Genomic DNA, 8,874 nt, shown 5'->3' with positions numbered 1-8,874 from the left:
TTGAGGATGATGTTAGCTGAAGGCTTCTCATAGATGGCTTTGATGATGTTTAAGTAGGTTCCTTCTATCCCATCTTTCTCTAGAGTCGTTATTAAGAAGGGATGCTGTATTTTGTCAGATGCTTTTTCTGCATCTATTGACAGGATCATATGGTTTTTATCTTTTCTTTTGTTGATGTGATGTATCACATTGATTGATTTGTGAATGTTGAACCAGCCCTGCAACCCAGGAATGAATCCCACTTGATCTTGGTGGATGATTCTTTTTATGTACTGTTGGATTCAATTTGCAAGTATCTTGTTGAGGATTTTTGCATCTGTATTCATCAAGGATATTGGCCTGTAGTTCTCTTTTTTTGCTGGATCTCTGTCTGGCTTGGGAATCAGAGTGATGCTGGTTTCATAAAATGAGTCCGGGAGTTTTCCTTCGATTTCTGTTTTTTGGAATTGCTTGAGAAGAATTGGGATTCATTCTGTTTTAAGTGTCTGGTAGAATTCCCCAGGGAAGCCATCAGGTCCAGGGCTCTTATTTGTTGGGAGATTTTTGATAACTGATTCGATTTCTTCACTCGTTATGGGTCTGTTCAGATTTTCTATTCCTTCCCGTGTGAATTTTGGTAGTGAGTGTGTGTTTAGGAATTTGTCCATTTCTTCTAAGTTGTCCAATTTGTTGGCATATAATTTTTCATAGTATTCCCTGATAATTGCTTGTATTTCTGAGGGGTTGGTTGTAATAAGTCCATTTTCATTCATGATTTTGTCTATTTGGGTGCTCTCTCTTTTCTTTTTGAGAAGCCTGGCTACAGGTTTGTCAATTTTGTTTATTTTTTCAAAAAACCAACTCTTGGTTTCATTGATCTGTTCAATTGTTTCTTTGGTCTCTATATTGTTTATTTCTGCTCTAATTTTTACTCTTTCTCCTCTTCTACTGGTTTTAGGGCGTTCTTGTTGCTCTGCCTCTAGTTCCTTTAGGTGAGCTGTTAGATTTTGGACTTGCGCTTTTTCTATTGAAATAGGCCTGGAGTGCAATGTACTTTCCTCTTAGGACTGCCTTTGCCGCATCCCATAAATTTTGGATTGTTGTGTTTTCATTTCCATTTGTTTCCATATATTTTTAAATTTCATCTCTAATTGCCTGATTGGCCCATTCATTCTTTAGTAGGGTGTTCTTTAACCTCCATGTTTTTGGAGGTTTTCCAGACTGCTTCCTGTGATTGATTTCAAGTTTCAAAGGATTATGATCTGAGAGTGTGCATGGTATGATCTCAGTTCTTTTATATTTGTTGAGGGCTGCTTTATGTCCCAGTATGTGATCTATCTTGGAGAATGTGCCATGCGCACTTGAGAAGAAAGTAAATTCCCTGCCCTCAGGATGTAAAGTTCTAAACATATGCGTCAGATCCATCTGGTCCAGTGTGTCTTTCAAGTCCATTTTTTCTTAAAGATATATTTTTAAAAAATATTTCTATTTATTTTTGAGAGCAAGAGAGAGCATGCAAGCGAGCAGTGGAGGGGCAGAGAGAGAGGGAGACACAGAATCCAAAGCAGGCTCCAGGCTCTGAGCTCTCAGCACAGAGTCTGACGCAGGGCTTGAACTCACAAACTGCAGGATCATGACCTGAGCAGGAGTTGGAGGCTTAACCAACTGAGCCATCCAGACACCCCTAGGCCAGTCTTAAACCTTCTGTCTCATGTTCTTTCTTGTTTACCCTTTCTGATGTGTTTTCTGCAAACTCCATTGAATCTTTACAGTTAGCCAGGTTTGCTGTCTCTCCCTTGTTACAAATTTCCTGCTGGACTCTGCAACCCGAGCTCCCTCATTTTTATTCTTTATGCTCTCCTCATTGTACACTTATTCAGCCTGACTCAGTCCCCCCACGCAAAGCCTGCAGCCATGCATGTTTTTAGTCCGTTTTGTTTTGTTTTTGTTTTTCTGAGTAAGCTGCGTGCCCAGCGCAGAGCCCACCATGGAGCCAGAACTCACAACCTTGAGATCAAGACATAACCTGAGATCGATTCAGATGCTTAATGGACTGAGCTACCCAGGCACCCTTAGTCTTTCTTTGTTTTTTTATCTCTTCCTTGCTTCAGTGCTTGTCTCCCTCTTCCATACTCTATTCTTTAACATTCTTTATCATTTCATGTGTTCATTTGAACGCAGAAATAGCTGAGTGCATATATTCATTTGAATACATGAATCATGTAGTCATGTATTCATTTGCAAACATGTATATTTCTTTTAAAATAACAAGTTTGTTGAGATAGAATTCATACACCATAAAGTGCACCCTTTTCGAAGTGTACACTTAAGTGGTTTTAAGTATATCCATAGAGTTGCACATTGATCACCACTCTCTAATTTCAGAACATTTTCATCACCTTTGAAAGAAGCCTTGTTCTCTTTTTTTTTTTTTTAAATGTTCAGTTATTTTTGAGAGACAGAGAGAGACAGAACGCGAGTCAGGGGGTTGGGAAGAGGACAGAGAGAGGGAAACACAGAATCTGAAGCAGGCTCCAGGCTCCGAGCTGTCAGCACAGAGCCCGGGTGGGACTCGAACTCACAAACTGTAAGATCATCACCTGAGCTGAAGTCTGATGCTTACCTGATTGAGCCACCAAGGCGCCCCAAGAAGCCTTGTTCTGATTAATAGTCACTTCCATTCTCCATTTCCTGCAGCCCCAAAAATCTCTAATCTACTTTCTGTTTTTATGGATTTACCTACTCTGGATATTTCATGTAAGTGGAATCATACAAATTGTGGTCATTTGTCTGTCTTCCTTCATTTAGCATAATCTTTTTAAGGGTTGTCCATGTTATAACATTTACTGGCACTTCATTCCTTTAATGGCCAAATAATAGTTTATATTTTGTTGATGGACATTTGGTTTTTTTCCACTTCTGATGACTATGAATAATGCTGCTGTGAACATTCATGTACAGGTTTCTTTGTGGATGAATATTTTCAGTTCTCTTGGGTGTGCCCTTCGGATTCACTGCCTGGGTCATGTGGTAGCTATGCTAAACTTTTTGAAGAACCACCAAACGTTTCCAAAGCTGCATCATTTTACATTCCCACTAGCAGTGTATGAGGGTTTCAAATTCTCCCCTTCTCATCAATGTAGGGGTTTTGGAGGATACTTTTAAAAAATAGATGGAATATTTTTGACATGTTTGCATCTTGTTTTCTTTCTCTTTAATGTTTATCCACTCATTTTGAGAGAGAGAGAGAGAGAGAGTGAGCAGGGGAGGGGCAGAGAGAGAAGGAGACAGAATCCCAAGCAGGCTCCACACTTTCAGCTAAGAGCCTGATGTGGGGCTCAATTTCATGAACCATGAGATCCTAATCTGACCCGAAATCAAGAGTTGGATGTTCAACTGACTGAGCTACCCAGGTGCCCCATGCTTCTTGTTTTCTTCACTTAATACTTCCGGAAGTTTCATTAAATTAGCTGGTATGGGGCACCTGGGTAGTTCAGTTGGTTAAGCATCTAACTTTTGGTTTCAGCTCAGGTAATTATCTCACGGTTTGTGAGCTTGAGCCCCTTATAGGGCTCTGTGCTGACAGTATGGAGCCTGCTTGGGATTCTGTCTCCCCTTTCTCTCTGCCCCTTCTTCTCTAAATAAATAAATAAACTTAAAAAAAATTAGCTGGTATCACTCTTACTTGTGATTAAAGGTCTTCATAGTAATATTCCATAATAAAAATACAGTACTTATTCAAGGCAGGAGATATTTGTTTATTTATTTATTTTATTTTTCCTTTTCTTAGTAAACTCTAAGTCCAACACGGGACTCAAGTCACATACTCTACCGACTGAGCTAACCAGGCGTTCCATCAATTTAGATATCTTTTAAGTCTATTAAGTACCAGGTACTGTTCTAGGCTCTGGGGCAACAGCACTGAACAAAATAAACTCCCCTGTACTCAGAATTCTACTTTCTGGTGGGGGAGTGGGTGGGAAGTTAGGAAATAAATAATATAGATAGGATTTTACCAGTGCAGTTTGTGTCTGTGGCAATTTTCTGAGTAGTGTATATGAAGTACCAAAGGCTAGATTATCCTAAACGTTACAAGTTATTGTAAGTCAGTAATAGTATTACTCACCTTGCAGGTGAAAGTAGATACTTTCATAAAGGAGAATATAGACAACAACCAGCTGGCTAATGCAGATACAGAGTTTTTCTGGGAGATAAACTGATGGGCCTGAAAGGTAAGTGGTTAAGTCCTTGGTAGCAGAGTTTGCATATTTATAAATTGTATGCAGACCCTTTTACTCTAGTGATTAGTAATAAATACCCTTGACCAAAAAGCCAGATAATGTACATGTGTTGGAAGTTTTTGATGGATGCAGTCAAGAGGATTTTTGGGTGACATGGCAAAACTTCCAGGCCCATACAATAGTCTTGTTTTCTTCCTGAACTTTTATATACTTATAATATTGCCCTGTGAATTTTTGAGATTGTCTCTACTGTAAAGCGTACTCTAAAATATTCATGGGGTGCCTGGGTGTCTCAGTCAGTTAAGTGTCTGACTTTGGCTTAGGTCATGATCTCATGGTTTGTGAGTTCGAGTTCCGCATCAGGCTCTGGACTGACAGACTGCTCAGAGCCTGGAGCCTGCTTTGGATTGTGTGTCTCCCTCTCTCTCTGCCCTCCCCCTACTCATGCTCTGTTTCTCTCTGTCTCAGTAATAAATAAAACATTAAAAAAAATTAAAAAAATAAATTATTCATGCTGATGCTTAGGGAAAATAATCTGGGCCATCTCGAGTCATTAGGCCTGGAGAGAAAAATGATGTCTTCCTCACAAGGGCAGATTTATATTGATATGCATCCTGGGTTGGGCCTGCACTAACTCCTTGTGGTTGGCTCTAGAAGTAATGCAGTTAAACATTTCTGTTCTGATTTTGTTTTTTTAAATTTGTATTTGACTTGGAAATGAAGTTAGAAATGCACACTTTAGACACACATTTGCTCAACCTTCCTGTTCCCTATCCAGTTCAAAGTCTTGCTTGGCTAGATCCAGCTCAGTCATCACAGAATGCAACTCATTTATTAATAACCAGAATTTCACTGTAATTAATAAATTACTTTGCAAATTTTTGGCATTTCAGTTACTAATAATTCTTTGTTTTTAAATTAAAAAAATGCAAACTGGAAGTTTATGTTAAAGTTTTTAAAAAATATTTATTTTTATCTTTCTAAAAAATGTTTTTACTTTATTTCTGAGAGAGAGAGAGACAGTGTGAACAGAGGAGGGTCAGAGAGAGAGGGAGACACAGAATCTGAAACAGGCTCCAGGCTCTGAGCTGTCAGCACAGAACCTGACGTGGGACTCGAACCCACAAACCGTGAGACCATGACCTGAGCCAAAGTTGGACGGTCAACCGACTGAGCCACCCAGGCACCTCTTTAATGTTTATTTTTGAGAGAGAGGGAGACAGAGAGTGAGTGGGGAAGGGGCGGGGGGGGGGGGGGGAATAGAAAATCCCAAGGAGGCTCTGTGCTGTCATTGCAGAGCCTAATGCGGGCCTTGAACCCATGGTTGTGAGTTTATGACCTGAGCCGAAACCAAGAGTTTCAGCCTAACTGACTGAGCCACCCAGATGCTCTAGAGTTTTTTTTTTTTTTTTAAGTTCTATTTATTTAAGTAATCTCTACATCCAACATGGGGCTCGAATTCACAACCCCAAGATGAAGAGTTGCATATTCCCCCAACTGAGCCAGCCGGCATGCTAAATTTTGTGTTTCTTGGGGCGCCTGGGTGGCTTAGTTGGTTAAGCGTCCGACTTTCGCTTAGGTCATGGTCTCACGGTTCGTGGGTTCGAGCCCCGCGTCGGGCTCTGTGCTGACTGCCAGCTCAGAGCCTGGAACCTGTTTCAGTCTGTGACTCTCTCTCTCTCTGACCCTCCCCTGCTCACGCTGTCTCTCTCTCTCTCTCTCTCCTAGAAATAAATAAAACATTAAAAAAAAATAAAAAAAAATAAATTTTGTGTTTCTTGAAGGTTCAGTAGAGGATATAAATGTCAATCAGAAAGCTGTCTAGCTTTGGGGCGCCTGGGTGGCTTAGTCGGTTAAGCGTCCGACTTTCGCTTAGGTCATGATCTCGCGGTTCGTGGGTTTGGGCCCCGCGTCGGGCTCTGTGCTGACTGCCAGCTCGGAGCCTGGAGCCTATTTNGCCCCGCGTCGGGCTCTGTGCTGACTGCCAGCTCGGAGCCTGGAGCCTATTTCAGTCTGTGACTCCCTCTCTCTCTGACCCTCCCCTGCTCACGCTATCTCTCTCTCTCTCCTAGAAATAAATAAAACATTAAAAAAAAAAAAGAAAGCTGTCTAGCTTTATTGGGGTTCTTTTTTTTCTTGTACTGGGAGTCTTAGTCACTTCCTCTCAGCTTTGCTCTGACTCCTTCTCCCATCACACATGTGCTTAGTTGCGTTGGGTTCCAAAACTGTATCTATAAAACTAATTTAATTCATAAGGTTTATGAAGTTTATGTTAATAGTACTGTGGAATCTGATGAGCATCTACAGCAGAGCTGAAAAAGCATACATTTCATGTGTATCTTTCATTAAATATGGGCCTCTCATAACACATCTTAAGGTAATTAGGACAACTATTATTTTCCTTAATTTTATAAATGAGGAAATGAGGTTAAGTACAGAGTTAACCAGTGGCCATGCTTGGATTTAAGCCACAGTTTCTGACTAAAAGTCTTAATTTTTTGCTGCCTTTCAGCTAGAATGTATTTGTCATAAGGTTGAAGTACTTTGTAGCCTGGAGAATGGAAGACTTAGGTGGGTGTTGTTTCTCTTGTAATTGAAATATTTGAAGAGCTTTCACAGGTAAGGGGAATGAATTTATTCCCTTTGCTTTGGCAGGTATTCTGGTAAGTGGTAGTTAAAATTGTACTGACATTTGGCTCCGTAAACTGCCCAAGAATTGGAGGGGCTGCCCTTTCAAGTTACCACCTAGTAATGAAGGCTTTGGGTGTCAAGGGATGATGAGTAGCGGATTAAACTTGATGCCCAACCTTTTTTTTTTTTTTACCAAAGTCTTCTCCCCTTTTACACTTCTTTCCTTCCTTCCTCTGCATCCTTTCTTGCCTGAACTCTTGGCTGGGCTTCCTTTCTTTTCCTTCTTGCCTCTTTTTCCTTAAGCCACTCAGGGGCAGGTTTTAAAAGTGGGACATGGGACACCCGGGTGGCTCAGTCGGTTGCGCATCCAACTTTGGCTCAGGTCATAATCTCATGGTTAGTGAATTTGAGCCCCACGTTGGGCTCTGTGCTGACAGTTTGGAGCCTGGAGCCTGCTTCTGATTTTGTCTTCCTCTCTCTCTTCCCCTCCTCTGCTCACACTCTGTCTCTCTCACAAATAAGCAAACGTTAAATTTTTTTTTTGAGGTGGAACAGTCTTTTGATGATATTTAATGATAATTCTCTTTGGTTCGTTTTTCTGACATTTAGAATGCATCCTTATTCCTTCTGTATTACTTAATTTTTTTTCTGTATTACTTAATTTTTAAATTTATTTATTAGAGAGAGAGTACACGTGTGTATGCATGCTGACGGGGTAGTAGGAGCAGAGAGAGAGAGAATCCCAAGCAGGCTCTGAGTTGTCAGCATGGAGCCTGACAGGGTCCTGACCCCACACACCATGAAATCATGACCTAAGTCGAAAATTAAGAGTCAGACCCTCAATTAACTGCGACACCCACATGGCCCAAATATTGCTTTATTTTATTTTATTTTATTTTATTTTATTTTATTTTATTTTATTTTATTTAAAAATTTTAATGTCTTATTTATTTCTGAGGGAAAGAGAGAGAAGCATGAGCAAGGGAGGGTCAGACAGAGAGGGAGATACAGAATCTGAAACAGACTCCAGGCTCTGAGCTGGCTGTCAGCACAGAGCCCGACACGGGGCTTGAACCCACGAACCGTGAGAATATGACCTGAGCCAAAGTCGGACGCTTAACTGACTGAGCCACCCAGGCACCCCTATTTTATTTTATTTTATTTATTTATTTATTTATTTATTTATTTAAATATTCTGGTTTTAAGTAATCTCTGCACCCAGCGTGAGGCTCTCACAACCTTGAGGTCAAGAGTTGCATGCTCTACCAACTGAGCCAGCCAAGTGCCCCTCCTTCTGTATTATTTAAAATCAGGTCACAATAAAGAATGGATTTGGAATTTATAATTTTTCCAATACTATTCCTAGAGAGATTTTTTTCAAATGTGTGTTTATTTTTGAGACAGAGAGAGCGCGCGAGAGCGCGTATGAGTGGGGGCGGGGGTGGGGGGGAGAAGCGGAGAGAGGGGAACAAAGCATCCGAAGCCAGCTTTGTGCTGTCATGACAGCAGTGAGCCTGATATGGGGCTTGAATCATGAGCTGTGGGATCATGACGTGAATGAGGTCAGACATTCAACTGACTGAGCCACCCAGGTGCCCCAGAAGATTGTTTTTTAACTGGAAATGAAAATTGAACAGTGTACACTAGGATGGTAGGCTAAGGAGAGGTTTATTATGTAAGTATGAGATTCTCTGATGAAAGGCTAATGCAGTATTTACTGTCTCACCCAGGTTTATATCCATGGAGATAAGCACCCAGGGTTCTTACCCTGTTTCGTTCCCAGTTGCATGTGATTGTGCAAAATTTTGCATAGAAAAAGCTGTGTAGGCACTGTGTTTGCACAGCCAAAGGAGTTATACACTGCAGATGGACAGAGAGGGTGGTAAGCAGTGGTAGGTTCTGTATTGATATCAGAGTGCCTTCTCAGAAAGGGTCATTAGACTTCTTAGTCACCACACATCTTTGAAAGTGGTTTCAGAGATTAGGGAGATCAAGAAGAAAAAGACCTGTTATCTTTCAGATG

General features: G+C 40.9%; 1 protein-coding gene across 2 annotated transcripts in view; it reads left to right on the top strand.

Annotated features, from left to right (window-relative positions):
- Positions 1–8,874, top strand: part of SPECC1L (sperm antigen with calponin homology and coiled-coil domains 1 like) — a 139,585-nt gene that overhangs the window by 8,414 nt on the left and 122,297 nt on the right. Inside the window, exon 1 of one of the 2 annotated variants that reach the window (XM_039222157.1) lies at positions 4,154–4,211. The exons of the other annotated variant lie outside the window; for it this stretch is intronic. The gene's annotated coding sequence lies outside the window, so the exon portion shown is untranslated. Of the gene's footprint in view, positions 1–4,153; positions 4,212–8,874 lie in introns of those variants that run through there. 2 annotated transcript variants of the gene reach the window in all.

Source organism: Hyaena hyaena, unplaced genomic scaffold, assembly GCF_003009895.1.
Source record: "Hyaena hyaena isolate Hyena2069 unplaced genomic scaffold, ASM300989v1 scaffold_1080, whole genome shotgun sequence".
NCBI lineage: Eukaryota > Metazoa > Chordata > Mammalia > Carnivora > Hyaenidae > Hyaena > Hyaena hyaena.
The sequence above is the reverse complement of the archived record's forward strand: the minus strand, read 5'-3'. Positions and strand labels throughout refer to the sequence as shown.